Consider the following 18075-nt stretch of genomic DNA (forward strand, 5'->3'; position numbering starts at 1 on the left):
TCACATCCAGGATGTTGCATAACTTTAACACTAAAGCGTTTGTCTCAAATATGTGTTGGTTTCATTACTGCATAAAGAGATGAATGGCAGACTGTAATAAATAAGCACGGCTTCAAAGATGGAAACTAATATCTATAAATGTTTTTGCATGGCATCTGTTCATACTCTATTTTTGATTGGAGTTGTGACTCTGCTGTTTGTGCTGAAACCGTTGAGAAATTCTGCGCCATCACAAAGTGGGCAGACAGAATGCGATTGCTTTCAGACACTTTTTTTGCCCTGTATTTTCACATCTTTTTCTCACACATGGTGCCATATGGCTTGGCGAATAGGGCCGCATTGTTTTTGGTCCATACCTTTGCTTGCGATTTTCCTCACGGAGCACTTCACTGCATCAAATGAGAGCCTGTATGTTTCTCCTGCAGTATCACAGCATCAGCCTCCGCTACCTGAGAGAAAGAACGAGAAATAAAGAGAGGTTCAGATTAACTTATTTCAGATAAAAATTTCAGACTGTAAACAACATGGTCGGGTTATTTTTCCAGCCCAAATTTTGTCCATTTTCCACAAGTTTGTGTGATTATTAAGGGTCTTAATGAAATGTCTGCAGCGTAGTTTGGTTACAATTCCTCACTGGTCGTGTAAAACAACGTCCTTTTTACCTTAGCTTCCTAATTCGGTGCATGTCTCTTTAAATGATAATGAGCTCTGCTCACCCCACTTCTTTTTTCTGTATTTAGTGTGTTACCATCAAAAACAAAACTAATCCACTGCGTCCTCAGTGGCTCTGATGTCAGGAGAAAATGAAGACTTTATGTTCACTTTTACATCCAGCTACAAAACATACAAATATGCAAATACAGGTTAGTCTGTCTGGTTGTGGGCGGGGCTTGAGCAATATGACATCATACTGCCCAGAAAATCAAAACGGCTTGATAATTCAGACTGTTTAGGTTTTGGGCTGGACAAAAAAAAGTAGTGAATGCATTTTTAGCATTGTAGGGTGGTTGTGTCCCCACACTTCTGGTGTCCCCTTTAAAGTAGTCAGTCTGGCAGACAATAAAGTTATAAACCTCTGGGGAGGGATTCATGTGATGCATTCGACAGGTTACAATCTGATTAATTTCTTGAGTGGCACAACCGGCCACCAATTTATCATCTCACATACACACAGCCAGTATCAACCTCCAAATAAGGAGGCATGTAAACAGTTAGCTCAATGCATTATGCGGCAATGTCCCTCATAAATCTGAGGCAGTGTGCAGCATCATGCAGCACACAAAGCGATCTGCTCACTGCAGTGGCTTTATGACTGATATGATCCTTCTCCATCTAGAATAACATCTGGGGATCATTTACCACACCAACATAATGTAAACTGATTCAGGATCAGTTCCACTATAGTTCTATTAAAGTGTGTTCATTTAAAATACTCAGCTTAATGTGCAGAGACAACTAAGTAGGCAATTTGTAGGTCCATTTCACCAAAAAGTGTAAACACAATGTATGTGTCATTGAATCAACTAATGAAATTACACTCTACTTTAAAATAAAAACTAAAGCAGAATTTAAATAACTATTCTCTATTTGAATATATTTTAAAATGTAATTTATTCCTGTGATGCAAAGCTGAATTTTCAGCCTCATTAGTCCAGTACCCTTCAGTGTCACGTGATCATTCAGAAATCATTCTACTATACTGATTTACTAATAGTTACTAAAGTAACTATTAATATTTAAAGCATTGTATGCAAGATGGAGTTTCAGTGTAGTCCAGCAGTATATGACCTGCTATTGAATTCACTGCAGCGTTAGGGGACTTCAGACTTATTGACCGTGCAGGGGCACCAGGGACCAACAAATGTCTTTGAGACCGTACTGTACCTATAGCATAGATCAAACCTGTCCACCCTTTGAAGAAAAGGGGTGTTTAAATGTCAAAGGATAAAGTTATAATGATTTGTACAATGTAGGTCTGACTGATGTTCATGTCACAGTCAACAAAACCCAAGGTCAAGCATTTCTTAATGAACTTTGACCTTTACCAGCAACATCCTAACAATGCTCTGGCAGGACACGGTCACTTCAAAAGGACTTTATCTAAAGGACATGCATTACAATGAAGAGCTCTCTGAGAAACTGGAACATATGTTCTCCTCTGCATTTACTCTTTATAGAAAGCTTTTAAAGTTGTTTTAGCCCGTTTAAAGCCCTTTTATAGTTCCATTTGCACTAATGCCACTTTTATTTTCGTTTTTTGAAACGGAAATGAGTGAGAAAAGACTCCACACTATTTAACAGAGGGCTTTTTAATGAAAACACATCTCTGTTTTAGAGTTAGCGGCTTATGAAACGTGACCTGAAAAACTGAAATCTCATTTATTGTTCAGTTTTTAATCAAACTGCTCTACACTTTAAAGAAAAAAAATGCAAAAGTAGGGGTTACGAGTACGACAACTAGCCACTGGAGTAGTACCCTTAAAGGGATAACTTTGTACGTTACAGTTGAGGTCAAAAGTTTACACCCCCCTTTCAGAATCTGCAAAATGTTAATTATTTTACCAAAATAAGAGAGATCATACAAAATGCATGTTATTGTTTATTTAGTGCTGACCTGAATAAGATAATTCACATAAAATATGTTTAAATATAGTCCACAAGAGAAAATAATAGTTGAATTTATAAAAATGACATGATTCAAAAGTTTATTATGATTCTTAATACTGTGTTGTTACCTTAATGATCCACAGCTGTTTTTTGTTTAGTGATAGTTGTTCATTAGTCCCTTGTTTGTCCTGAACAGTTAAGCTGCCTGCTGTTTGCCAGAAAAATCTTTCAGGTCCCACAAATTCTTTGGTTTTCTAGCATTTTTGTGTATTTGAACCCTTTCCAACAATCACTCTGATTTAGAAATCCATCTTTTCACACTGAGGACAACTGAAGGACTCATATGGAACTATTACAGAAGGTTTAAACACTCACTGATGCTCCAGAAGGAAAAAAGATGCATTAAGAGCCGGGGGCGAAAACTTTTGAACAGAATGACGATGTGTGCTTTTTCCTTATTTTGCCTAAATATCATATTTTTTCATTTAGTACTGCCCTTCATAGGCTACAGATAATAATTAGATGTTTCCCAGAAAACAAAATAAGTTAAATTTATCCTCATCTTGAAATTCAAGCCCCCCCACCCGGCTCTTAATCTATGGCTTTTCCTTCTGGAGCATCATTAAGCATTTGGACCTTCTGTAATAGTTGCATATGAGCCCTTCATTTGTCCTCAGTTTGAAAAGATGGATTTCAAAATCATAGTCATTGTTGGAAAGGGTTCAAATACTCAAAAATGCTGGAAAACCAAAAAAATTGTTGGACCTTAAGGATTTTTCTGAAGAACAGCAGGCAGTTTAACTTTTCAGGACAAACAAGAACCTCATGAACAACTCACTAAACCAACCCTTGTGACAAGCTGTTGTACTCATAAAAGTTCAATTTATGCACATTTTTTGAGAGTGAACACAAAAAACACATTGGTCTAGCATTGTGCTCTGCAAATATTGTAGGCTTTTATGGTAAATTGCTTCTGATGGTACTCATTTGTAAGTCACTTTGGATAAATGAATAAATGTAAATACGTGAATAGGTCCGATTTTTCTATTCAAAATTTGTCACAATGAACATTCAGACCTAATGTGAATATGTTTTAAGTATTTGAAAATACTGTTTGCAAATTAGAGTCAAACTAGAGTAAGCTCTCAAGCCAACACATTATTAACCTTGAATGAGGCATCCGTTTGAACGAAATGTGCCGTAAGATGGGGACATCTTTTATTTATGATTTAAATTCATAAAGGTATTATACTGTACTGTACATGGGTATGGGATAAACTAGCCCACATAATTTTACCTGTCTTTATCAAAAATGTCCCCTTAATATACTTAAAACATACAAGCATGTTTTGAAAGCACTTTCAGTCTCACATATTTCTTTCAAAGAAGAATGGAAGTGTATGGAGAGAAATGAACAATAAGCAAAAACCTTTTTTAGTTTTATTGTTGAGTTATGTTGCTGACATTGTAGGGTCCAAAAGCTCTCGGATTTCATCAAAAATATCTTAATTTGTGTTCCGAAGATGAACGAAAGTCTTACGGGTTTGGAACAACGTGAGGGTGAACTATCCCTAAGTGTTCATCTATTTCACAAGGGAAGTCAGGGAATAATAGTAGTGATGATTCTGTTTCTTTTTCTCTCTTCCTATCCCTCTCACTTCCTGTCTGACAAGTCCAACTTTTTTAATGAGCATCATTATAGCTTCTAGAGTGTGTGGAGATAGCATTAGCCTATCATGGCAGGTCCTCAAAGAGAAATGGGTATTGACAGCAGGCTCGCCGCTGGGCTTGATGGGAGATGGCAGCGTCAGTGCCGGTTGAAGCGAATGAATTGAAATCCAATGCTACAGCTGACAGGGTTGAGGACGCTCAGCCATCATCTGCCCCTTGTCACCTACACCAATATTGGAGAGTAGCAAAACATGCTAGTGCAGGATGCGGAAAGAGGAGAGAGAAAGAAGGGAACAATTCTCCACCGCCACCCCTCCCCCATTCTCTCCATCCACGGCGCTGGAAGGAGAAAAAGGCTGAGACCGGAGAATAGCGCGCAAGGCAATTGCAAATTAGCATTGTGTGCCTTTGCTCAAGGGCTGACGGGAGACAAAAGTCTTGATCACGGACAATCTCTCATCGTTTTGTTCATTCCTTTTGATGCGTGGAATTAATTATTAGGCTTTAGATTTTGGAATTTTCCAGTGAATTGCGTTTTTAGAACCTTATTAGCAAAACACAATGCAAAACAAAGAGCAAACATCAAACGGACAGCCAAGAATGGATAAATGGATTTTTGATTCTGCTGTTTTGCTTCATTGTCGTCTCAATGGAAATACAGCAGAAATACCCAGATCTATAATAACCAAATTCTACCCTCAGGCTCATTTTCATCTTGTTTTTAAAAACCATAACATCCCACGAGAGCCAGAAACGCATCATTAAGAGAATGACCATTTTCACTCAGGCACGTGCCCTGTTTATTGTGCTGTTGCTGTCTTCCCCTCTTTCTGATGGGAAAACAAAGACCCTACTGCCATTGGTGTGACTGAGCCATTCTGGCCGGTCATCAAGCAAACCACATTGCACTGAGGTCTATCTGCCAGTTTGGGTCTGTTTCACCCATTTCTCTGGCTTTCTCACTCCCCGTGTTGAATACACCTGCCTAAGGTCAGGGAGCAAATCCAGGTGCTAAATATAGCAAGAACACTTGCAGTCTCCTTGGAATAAATCTCCCATCACACGTCTTTGTCTGGTGTCTTATTTCAGAGCCGTTCTGGAAAGACCAACATGAATTTCAAGTGCTCCAAGCTCTAAGCTAGCTTAGTGAACTGAGGAAGTCTTGCGGGGACATCAGCACGCTAGTATCCCGTCCTGAGGACCAGCATCCAAAACTCTTATAATAGTGACCAGCTATGTGGGTCCTCTCACCAGGGTAGCAATGAAATACTGTATGTGACCCTGGACCACAAATTGAGATTTTTACATCATCTGAAGGCTGAGATACAACTATTTGAAAATCTGGAATCTGAGGGTGCAAATAATCTAAATATTGAGAAAATCGCCTTTAAAGTTGTTAAAATGAAGTTCTTAGCAATGCATATTACTAATCAAAAAATAGGTTTTGATACATTTATGGTATGAAATTTACAAAATATCTATATGGAACATGATCTTTACTTGATATCCTAATGATTTTTTGGCATAAAATAAAAATCTGTAATTTTGACCCATACAATGTTTTGTTGGCTATTGCTACAAATATACCTTTGCTACTTACGACTGGTTTTGTGGTCCAGGGTCTTGGGGAGAAATATGAAGTAGTGATTCTCAGAGGCTCTTAAGTTGCATGGGTATATTTGTAGCAATAGCCAAAAATACATTGTATGGGTCAAAACTATCGAGTTTTCTTTTATGCCAAAAATCATTAGGATATTAGGTAAATATCCTGTTCCATGAAGATATTTTGTAAATGTCCTGCCATAAATATATCAAAACTTAATTTTTGATTAGTAATATGCATTGCTAAGAACTTCATTTGGACAACTTTAAAGGTAATTTCTCAATATTTAGATTTTTTTGCATTTTAAAATAGTTGCATCTCAGTCAAATATTGTCCTATCCTTACAAACTAGTGATGCGCAGGTCGGGTTTTTTTAACCCGCGGGCCCCGCAATAATGAAATTATTTGGCCCACCCCAGCCCGCCCTGCACCACTGTGTCTATTTTTACAACCCGCCCCGCCCCGCACCCGCGACCATTAAATAGACATACTATGCATTGTAATGCAAATGAAAACAGATTATTTTTTTTTGCCCGAAAGTGCTTGGAAACATCGTCCTTTAAACTGGCAACAACATACTGTACGATTATGAAAATGAACCATAAATCAAATCATATTAATAACAAGATAATCAGTGGTGTAACGTTAGTGGTACCGGAAGAAAAGTGGGTATATATGCGTCATTTATGAATATCGTTTCGAACTTTCTATTTGAACGCATTCGTTTACTGGATCCTTGGACTGAAAGGCTTACAGGTTCACTGGTTTAAGGAAGTTCTGATCATAAAAATCTGCTCCTTTTTATTTGTAAGGTATTGTTTTCGTTATATGTACTGTTTAAAATGACTAGGGTGCGGGAGACGCAGCGGGCGCACACGCATCAGGCGCAATAACCAAATACATTTCAAAGCAAGCCGGCGCCACAGTCCTTACTGCATCATTGCTGTCTTTATTGTGTTTTTTTAGCGAATATTTACATTCATTCACATATGACTGGATGTGGTTGACTGTCATGATTTTGGCTAATGCAGGATAATGTGCATCAGAGGAGATTTAAATACGCATAGCACCAGGCCTGCAGAGCAGAATTAGGGCTGGGCGATAAAACGATAACGATATATATCGCGATAGACAAAAGATCGATATCAATAAAAAATGTGTTCGATAAAACGTTCGATATTTTGTATTCTTCGTCGGCCCGCCCAGCCCCCCTTTAACGTTCAGTTCATAGCGCCAGATCACAATAGAAGTTAAGGTTATCTTTCCTACAGAACGGGTCCATGTTGTTGTATTAAACAAACTAAATAGCCTAATGTTATTTATCTTATTTACACGACGGCATTTGATTTCTGTGTCTACATGATCGCGCGTTTACAATGTCTCCTCACAGACGGGATCGCGGACTCCATTCATAAAAACGGACTTTACTATAGGGCGGAATGCCGCGGAATTCGTCGATTTTTGGACCAATATATCAAAAGTTGGTCTGTTAATTAATTCAGATCGCGATATGGACTAGTGTCTGTGAAAACTGAAATGCAAAAAGACTGTTTCAATAAGAATCCTGCATGTTCCGTTTGCCTCTATATGAATGAATGGAGGAGACGCGTTTTATTTTCACCACACGCATACTGCACACGTGACGCTCCCGCTAATTTTTGGCCTTTGCATCTCACATGAACAGACAAACTCCAATAAATACATCTCCAAAGCTGCTGTGAGTGTCACTTTTTGTCAATTTTACCGTTTCATTAGTGAAACTAGCATCATTCATACTGTATTACACACTGAAACTTCACGGCAACCTGTCAAAATAAAAGTACGGTTTAACATGTAACAGAACAATATTGGTCTTGTATTACTGTACAGTATAATGTAGGTGTTTATATTTTCACATTTAAATAATTTACATAAAACAATATATATATATGATAAAAAATAAAATAAAGAGTCACCACTTAATTGTTGAAAAAATACTATTATTATTAAACCTTTTTTTAACTGAATATAATTTTTCTTCTATGTATTAATTTTAACAGTAAAGCTCCGTTTATTTTTATTTTGAAAAATAAATCTGTGATTTTGCTTTCATTTGATTATCAGAAAAATTAAAACAAGAATTTCTGAAAAAAAAAAAAAAAGATTGTAAGGCCCTATTGTTCAAAATGTTGAAAGTTTTGGACTTATTTTTTCACTTAAATAAATATTTTTGTTATTACACAAAGTATAGGCTAAAGTACCGGGAAAGAAGTAATGTTGGCTACTGGCAACCAGCAATCTGTGCAGAAAAAAATATAATCAGCCAAGTACTTTGCAACAACCTCTGACCTGTGGTCAAGCCGTACTTCTGGGCCATACATTAGCTTGACCATTCACTTCATCGACAATGAATGGGGTTTGAATTGAGGATTAAGAGATAATTAAGTGTATATTGTGACTTTAGACTTATGTTTACATTTTAATTATTTGAGTTTTCCATGGTTGTTGACATTTCTGTCTTAATAACTGAGGGGATTATGATCAGAGGCAGGTTAAGTTTAAAATAAAAATGCTTGAGTGTAATATATTTTTCTCCTGGTCCTTATTTTAAATGGGTCATAAAAATATCAATAATTATCGATATCGACCGATATGAAACACTGATATCGTGATATAGTTTTCAGCCATATCGCCCAGCCCTAAGCTGAATGTGCGTTCGCTTGATGCGCTTGTGGCTGGCAGCGGGAGCTGCTTGGCGCTTTCGTGACATGACGTGTTGATAACCTTGTTAAAGAACTTAACAAAATATGAAAATAGATATTCCCAAATATGTAATATAGGCTATAGGGAATTGCACGCAACACATTGATTTTTTAATTTTATTTTGTTTTTAATGACCCGCCCCAACCCGCCCCGCAAATAAAGTGACAATTTCTTTACCCGCCCCAACCCGACCCGCGGGTTACCCGACGACCCGCACATCACTATTACAAACCATACATCAATGGAAAACTGATTGGTTTTATGGTCCAGGGTCACATATGTTATGTCTGCAGACGTAATGTTTGATTTTATTAATGTATTAGTAAATGTTGAAATTAATATTCAGTACAGGTAAGATTAATAAATGTTTTAGAAGTTTTCATTGTTAACTAGTGCAGTTAACAAATGTAAATGTAAAGCATTACCAAAATTTGTTATGTAAAAAATTGCACTGTCAAAATGTTTTATAATGTAGATTAAAATGAAGATTTTAGCATGGTAATGGATATGACAATGCTAATGTATTTGGTATTTGCCGAATAGATCTGCTACACTACTGGTTTAATAGAGTATTTAAGACATTTAGAGTAAATGCTGCTTCGTAAGTTGTAGATCTATACAGGTGGAGCTGGGGAGGTGGAGGGTTTCAGATGAACTCTGAAAGCGTCCAGCACACTTCTGTAGTAGTGAATGCTAACCAGCCATTTAAATGTAAAGCAGCAAGCTCATTGGCTGTGTATGAAACATGAACCAATCAGCTTGTGCCAAGTAGTTTAACGCTGTGAATATCATCACTTGCTTTTTAAGTAAGGAGCCATCAACCTGCGCTATCTAGAGTTTCAAGACAGAACTTTGCATTTATTATCAATTTGTTGGCTTTTCCTTGTTTTTAGTAAGTGCTTTTTATTGAGCCAAATTTATTTCGCGAAACCAATGTTTGTCCTCATTCCAACTGAACCTTTTTTAATGCAGTCTCGGTCATATACTTTTATGATGTGATGTACATTTTGGCTATTTAATTAGCTTTTTACTAAGTGACAGAAAAATTTCCACCAAAAAAAGTGTGGTTGTGGATGCACAGCTTGATCACAAGATGGCTTTTGATACCCATAACTAATGGAAATTTCAATATGACCCAGTTTAAAAACGTTGTGTCTTTGGAGCGAGGATATTTGGGTTTGTGTTAACTTGCTCCTCAAGCTTCTGATTGCTCATCAAAGCGTTTGGTGGGATGTCTGGCAGCAACTTTCCTGCTCTCGCTGGTCTGATTTTGCAGGGCAGATAGACAGATAAGAGAAGATGAGAATCCGGGTATCAGCTCCACCATCACTCACTTTGCCTTTGCTCCGCTGATGTCTGCCAAACAAAAGTCTCTATCTTGTTTTAATCCTAGCAGTCTAGTTCTCTACTGTCCCAATAATGTGCCTTTTGGGAAAACCTGTCTGAAAACAGTCATTTTTGCTATTCTGTTTAAGTGAAACTTTATAGTTGAAGCTTAAAGGAATAGTTCACCCAAAAATGAAAATTCTGTCTTTTATTACTCACCCTCATGTCGTTACAAAACCTTAAGACCTTCATTCATCTTTGAAACACAATTTAAGATATGGTTGATGCAATCCGAGAGCTTTCTGACCCTGCATAGGCAGCAAAAGTACTACCACGGTCAAGGCATAGAAACATAGTAAGGACATTGCTAAAATAGTCCATGTGACATCAGTTTTATGAAGCTACAAGAATACTTTTTTTGCACGAAGATTCCACAATTTCTTCTTTTCCAAGACAGTCTTCTGCCATCATTGAGAGTACCACAACGTTACTTTGCGTTGTAGTACTCTTGCTGTCTGTGGCGGCTCAGAAAGCTTTTGGATTTCATCATATATATCTTAATTTGTTTTCCAAAGATAAATGGTCTTATAGGTTTGGAACAACATGAGGGCGAATAATTAATGACAGAATTTTCATTTTTGGGTGAACCATCCCTTTATTCATTTCAGTATTTGAATTTTTGCAAGATGTTTCGCTTTTTCGATTTTGGACAATGGACATTGAGTTTTGGACATACAGTACCTCTGCAAATCTCATATTTCTGAATGTGGTGATGCACTGATCAAAAAATGCATGCAGAAGCTAAAACCACTCTCAAAGACTATCCACTGTCATCTAGACACATTATTGTCCTTCTGTAAGAGATCTATGAGTCTGCAGCAGTGTAAAGTGTCTGGCCTCTACATGCTATGGATGCAGATAGACTTCCCGTCTCACATAGCGCTGTCTCAGCCGTTGCTCTCGCCGGAGGACTGTAGGAAATCAAAATGTGGACACAGGTCACCATGACCTAATATAGTATCTGTAGCCCTGTGACATCTGTTCTGAGCGACGTACATATTGTATAGCTACTTTCTGTATGTACGTAAAAAAATGGAGTTTAATTTATTTGAAGGATTAGTGCCAAAATGCACTTGAAGCGAGACACTGACGGTGAAAATGGCAAAATCAATCACAATTACGTTCCTTACGGTTAAACACATTGAGGGTAAATGAAGTTGCAAATTCGTTCAATTAATTACAGGCGTTAAAGAAAGTTTGATAGAATGCCTGACCTCGTTTAGCGAGACAAATTTTTAAGCTTTCTTTTGAAACTTCATTAATATGCCATAAGATCCATTGGCAAAATTTGTGATATTCTTCCTCTAAGTCATTAAAGTCATTAAAGTGAAAGTATAGTGGGCTTTAAGAGGGGATCAGACAAGCTATTAAAAATAGTATGTGTCTTTACACTTTACAATGCCTCTGTAAATTGATTCGAAGTGTCTTTTGAACTTAAGTTAGTGGTGCAGGTATTAATCCAGTGATTTCATACCACACAGGTTATCAGTTGACTGGATTTGGTTAGATTTGATTTATTAGTATTATCAGGTTGTTTAAAATTAGCCTTGCGTTTTACTATTTCAATTTTAATCCATTAGGCCTCTCATAAAAGATGTCAGCGCTCTCATGGAGATAAACGGCACCAAGCCGAAGATCGCAGAATAAGGTGTACCTTTAAAAGGCATGGTACACCCAAAAATGAAAATTCTGTCATTAATTACTCAACCTCATGTCATTCCAAAACTGTAAGATCTTCGTTCATCTTCGGAACACAAATTAAGATATTTTTGATGAAATCCAAGAGCTTTCTGGCCCTCCATAGACAGCAAGGTTACTACCATGGTCAAGGCACAGAAACGCAGTAAGGACATTGATAAAATAGTCCATCGATAATTTCAATAATTGGATAGAAGAAATCATTGAATTGAAAGCTCTCGAATTTTATCAAAATGATCTTAATTTGTGTTCTGAAGATAAACAAACATCTTACAGTTTTGGAATGACATGAGGGTGAGTAATTAATGACAAAATTTTCATTTTTGGGTAAACTGTTTCTTTAAGTCATGTAGCAATGCCAAATTTGCAAATGACTAATCATCTAATCCAGGGGTTCTCAACCTTTTTTAGGCCGGCCCCCCTCCTGCTTTGGTCAATTTTGCAAGGCCCCCCATACCTGACATTTCCTCTAAAGATGTTTATTTTTAAACCTGTTTTATCAACCAAAACATTTGTTGTGCCTTTTTATTCTTCTACTGCATGTTATAAAAAAAATCAAAATTCAAACTAACTTTAAATTAAAGCTATACTTTTGAATTTAAAAGAAAACCCTCTGCTCTGTTCTAACATTTTAACACACACACACACACACACACACACACACACACACACACACACACACACACACACACACACACACACACATATATATATATATTAGTGGTGGGCATAGATTAATTTTTTTAATCTAGATTAAATCTTGAAATTAATCTAGATTAATCTAGATTAAAATGGCTAATTTGAATTCTTCTGAAAGCATTCAGAATATGTGTGCTACCCAAATAATGACTAAAAGTAAGTCTTTGAGAACGGGTTTCTCAAGCCAGGTGGCGCATTAGACCAGGCGCTCATCTCCTGTTTCCAAAATGCATTACAAACTGCTTGACAATTGCATTTAAAACACAATTAACTATACAAACTTGTGTAACCAAGTACTTCTGCGCAAAAGGCTGTACGACGTGCGCGTTCCAGTAAAGTATACAGGCGCGCGGGTATGGATAGCCTATCTGCGTGCATCTTCCAATAAACTGCGTTGCTTTTAGAAGCGTCAATTCAGTTGTTGCATATAGTATAATGTCTTTATTTCGGGATTATCAAAGTAAATTATAACTCAAACTTGAGATTTTACTGGGGCACAGCAGATTTTCACTGGGGCACGTGCCCCAGCAAAAAGGGTCTAGCAACGCACGCACCTGCCCTGAAGCGGCTTCATAACTGCATCCATGTCTGCGCGTCTCATTTGATGTGGTAATTTTTTCACAGAAGTTGAAGACTCGTTTTCGCCCCCTACAGTGCAATTCAACTAGATATACGTCATCCGCGCTAAAATATCAAAGAGAAAGTCATCATATCTTGCGTAGTTTAGACCCAGCTCCCAACCCAACTTTGAGAATAGATTAACGGCGATATTTTTTTTATCGCGCGATATGAGTCTCACGTTAACGCAGCACGTTAACGCCGATAACGGCCCATATAAAGCTCCTGAAATCTTTAATTCAGACATTCTTTACAACTTCACTGTATCCATTACAAAATATACATACAAATGAAAAATACAGCCAATATATTTTAAGTCTGTTGATGCTGGTGCTCATATGTGCATAAACACCACTGACCCTCACAAGATCCTCCTCTATGGGTGAACATCTATTATAAAACACTCACAGGACATTCATTTTGACAACTATACAAATATTTTGAAATTTCACGCAAAAATGTGGATCTATGGATCGGAGCCCCGAAAGCATGAATAGTTTGTGAATTAATAGCGGACTTATGCGTGCTTATGTACGACTCTGATATACAAGAGTGTCATACATTAGGCACGCGCAAGTTCGTTACTATAACTCTGATCGTCTTTAACTCTACATTAGCGCGACGGTTTGTTTCATGCAGCGAAGAGAGTAATGACCTGCACTCCCTGGGGGGGTATAGGTTACTTTTGCGAGTGGAAGTGGGACAAAACATGAATGTCGCAGGCGGGAGCAGGACGAAATAACATATATTACATTAGGAGCAGGACGATATTTCTGCGGGACAGAAACTTGCGGGAGCGGGACTAAAAAATATGTCCCTTGCAGGTCTCTAAAATGAAGTTTTGTGCAGCGGTTGAAAGTTTTGTGCTGCCGTTCAGTCTGTATTTAACAGTGCAATGAAACTTGCTGCATTGAGTCCAAAGCAATCAATCACAGAACACGAGAGAGACCGTGATTTGATCATTTTCATTTAAAACATTAATAATGAAATTAAACAATTTTAGGATATTATTTAAATTTTAAGCTATCTCGCGGCACCCTGGAGGCCCACCGGTTTAGAATATCTGTTCTACGTGAAACGTGAAACGCAATAAAATACACCCAGTACCCAAATAATGCCTTGTCTGTTTTTTCTCGAAAACAATTTGCAAGAAGATTGATTAATTTACTGTATTGTATTCAGTGGTTTCTCACACCAAAATAGAAACGAGACATTTTATGACAGAAAACAAAAAGCGAGCTAAATGAAGTGAATATTTTTTTGGTTTTCCATTGAAGAAAATAGGGATGTAATGGTATTATCAATAGTACTGTGATTGTAAAACTCAATATCATCATGGTCACGTGATGATATGAGACGAACGGCAAAAAGTGTAGTTTTTAAAATATATTTAAACTTCTTATTCTAACATATAAGGTCTTTAAAGTTGTGTTTTGGGCCATTATGTTTTGAAACAGTATGTGTCAAAAGAACTAAAACCGAAAACACAACATGGCTTAATCCCTTTATCAAGTCTTCGCTGAGTGTTTCAAAGTGAAGCGTGGACTTCATTCAGGCAATCAGCTCATGATCCGGTGTTTTCCGCGCTTCAAAACGGCTCAGTTCACAGTAAATGCAGAAAACTCACTTATTGCATGTGCTGTTAGTTTAGTACGCAATTAAGAATGCAACGGCCACCGTTATAATTTATTTTTACAGCAGATGATTACAGCATTTCACTAGATTTGTAGTAAGACGCATTTTTGTAAGCCTGTTGACACTGAAGCTGTAGTTTTCCATCAAAATAAAAGCTCTACTGTCATTTCCGTCAAAATAAAAGCCTAAATGTGCAGTATGACTTGCTGACAATTAGCGGTTTAAATGGGTAAAGTTACGCCAGTCCAGATTCAAAATATCTCTTTAAAAGTGTAGAAATTAGGTAAGAAGTTTTGTAATTTCCCTACTGTAGTGTAAAGCAAAAATAATATACCTATGAAATATTCGTTTTCATTAATTTTAGAGTGCATTTGTTTTACAATATATGGCTATTACTGTCAAAGGACTAACAATAATATAAAATTGTTGTTATTATTATTTTATTCCAATTTGTTTGGCTTCCAATGTGTGAATGTAATTTAGACTGAGACAGTTGAGTCCCCTTAAGAGTTCAGGTACAGGTTTATTTTTTTTCCAAATTGTCATTTGTCTTTTTCTAAATATTGCAATAAATATCATATCATGGACTTCATATCGAGATATTATCATATTATTGAGATTTTTATATCGTTACATCCCTAGTAGAAAACAAAACTTCCAATTGTCTGCTATTGTTTGTCAATGACGAGGCAGCTCTATATTGTGCATACAGCTTGTGAACAACTCCAATGTATCTAAATCAGTATTAAAAGTTTTAAAATACTTCATTGCTTCATTGCTGTGTCACACTTCTGATGAAAGGCTAGAAACGCCCTGCGGAGCGGCATAAGGGTAAACGATGATATCAGAATTTTCATTCTTGAGTGAACTGTCCCTTTAAGTCCCGCAAAAGGAAGTTCTTGGTGTTCTGCACATTATTCAGCCCTTGAGCTTGATACATATGCATTATAATGCACGTATGGGTCAAGCTGCAGCGGTGATGGTGAAAGCTTGTCCCAAGGTTAGCAAAGACATTTCAGCCCCCCTCCTCTCCTGATTCCCACGCTCTATGACTGTCCAGCTTCAGGCCACTTTCCTGAGACACACATGACATGCCATACTTTTTACCCTGACCCACTTACAGCACAGCACAGCACATATATATACAGCTTGTGTTGAAGGTGGGGGTCAGAGTCACTGCCACCAGCACAGGGGCAGAAATCACAAATCAGCAGAGAGCAACGCTGAGAATGAACAGCGACTGTACTGAGACTTAATGATATTTCTTTTTCATACTGCCAGTAGATTATTTTTAACAACTTATCTGAAATAGGAGCAAAGAAAAAACAGTAAGCTTTATCCATCTAACCTGATTGTAACAAAGAAGAGAAAAGGGATAGAAAGATGCAGGATTGAGACAAGGTTCAGACAGTCTCTGACACGGAGGTAGAGAGATGGAAAGGAAGAAATGCAGACAGGCATGTTTCCATGGGCGAAGGGGAAAGATTTGGGGTGAGAAACTTGCATCATTGGCTGCAGCCAATCAGAGGCCTCGTATAAAATGTTCAAAGGGAGTGTCCTAGCAACAGACAAGTAAATACATTTTCAGCCTCAGACTGATTTCGTATATAGGTAAAGCATATATTTGTGATAAACTGATGTGTATATAGCGCCGACTCAAACTAATGAAGTATATAGTGATTTAATGAACTTTTTGGTTCACCAAAGCTATTTTTAACATTGCTAGTAGTCAAAATAGATATATTCACAATATGCACCAAATTTATTTGCATTTTAATGGTTATCACACTCATTCTATGAGTCTTTTGTACTTGGAACAATGATTTTATATAACGCCTGAAAACGAAAGCTCACCGCTCTTCGAAATTCAAATTTTGTAGTCACCCAACCTGATTTTTTTCCCCCTGACATGTCAGGGATCTGCCAACCAGAAGTATTCATATTCTGACATGTATGACCAGACTCCATTTTTAGGGCTTCATTCACACATGCACCTCTCTCTTCCCCCCTCAGGTGTGAATTTCCTCTCTTATGTACACGAGAGCGAGCGAGGATCGAAAAAAGGAGTGGTTCGTCTCTCCATTCATGGTTTCATTCATTTCTCTCAGCCCTTACATGCTACATGTTTTTAGCTACAACAATGCACAAGCGTACACACATACAACCGCATGCAGCCTAATTAGCCCTGTGTGGTTTAGCGTTTGCACCGAATGCCTGTGCAAATGTCACCTGGGAATAAAATGTCATTTCAAGCTATCGCTTAAGAAAACGCTTGTACAGTGCACCTATAAAAGCACCACTGCCCTCAGTTAATGTGAGAGGATGTGTATTGATTAGCCTAATAGGTGCGTTAATTAGCTTTACTGAAGCAGACGGTTGATTTTACAGGATGTGTGTGTGTGTAACACAACTATAGTGTTGTGTGTTTGTGTGTCAGTGTGTGTTTAGGCTGCCATGTGCTGCAGTGAAAGAGGACGAGCCCCAGTTGACCGATTGTGGGGTTGAGAAAGTAGAACACCCCTTTCCCTCTCTCCTCCAATCCCTCGCTTTTTCTTCTTCCGCACCCAGCCGGCTGCGACGGATGCCGGTATAGCATCAGCATCGCACTAGCACATCAACCGTACCACATTCCACCCAAGCAATTAGAATGAATAAAGCAGAAATGAAATTCAACCAGGCTGACAGACAAAAAAAGCAGGAAACAGAAATAGCGTGCCCGCTTACCGGCTCGGCGTGTTTCAGGGAGGTAACAGCGGTCCGGCTCTTTCCGCAGGCAAAAGGAAGAAGAGAAAGGATGGAGGGAATAAAAACAAAACAGAATAAAAAGGGGGAGAAGAGCAGGGCCAGAAACAACACTCCTTTCAATCCCGCGGAGCTGAGACTGTGGGTTTCCCTAAACGCACGGCTAGTGTCTGCTTAAACCACAAGCTCACGCTGAGTGTGTGCGCGTCTCTCTCTCTCTCTCTCTCTCTCTCTCTCTCCCTCGCTCGCTCACTCACATTCAGGCACCAAATGGTCTCTCTCACTGTCTCTCTGCTTTCAAGACAGTCCTGCCTAGCAGCTGCTCATCTATGAGAAATAGAACGCTCTGTTCCTCTCTCTCTTTCTCGCTCTCACAAAGACCTCCGCTAGGCTCTCCCCTTCACACCCCCTCCCCCTAACTAACAACTGACTGCTGGCGTAGGACTGGGGTGGGTGGGGGGGTGTGTGAGTATGCAAGTAGACCGTTTGCACAAGCCCTGTTTGTTTGTGTGTATAAGGGTGGGGGGATTTAACCCTTCTCCTTCAGGGTGCAACAGCAGGTGTGTGTGTGTTTGTGGTGGTGGGTGACATGGATGTGGCCCCTTCGAGAAGGCGATGGGGAGAGGTGAAATGAGGCATGTCTAAGTGGCCAGGATAGCTATTGTTTGTGGTGG

At 38.3% G+C, this 18075-nt stretch overlaps 1 protein-coding gene across 1 annotated transcript in view; it reads right to left on the reverse strand.

Annotated features, from left to right (window-relative positions):
* Window positions 1-17743, reverse strand: part of fam49al (family with sequence similarity 49 member A, like) — a 40394-nt gene extending 22651 nt beyond the window's left edge. The window contains exons 1-2 of the mRNA XM_073822417.1: window positions 17384-17743; window positions 357-449 (exon numbers count right to left, since the gene is read on the reverse strand). The gene's annotated coding sequence lies outside the window, so the exon portion shown is untranslated. The remainder of the gene's footprint in view (window positions 1-356; window positions 450-17383) is intronic.
* Between the last annotated feature and the right edge of the window lie 332 nt (window positions 17744-18075).

Source organism: Garra rufa, chromosome 17 (genome assembly GCF_049309525.1).
Source record: "Garra rufa chromosome 17, GarRuf1.0, whole genome shotgun sequence".
NCBI lineage: Eukaryota > Metazoa > Chordata > Actinopteri > Cypriniformes > Cyprinidae > Garra > Garra rufa.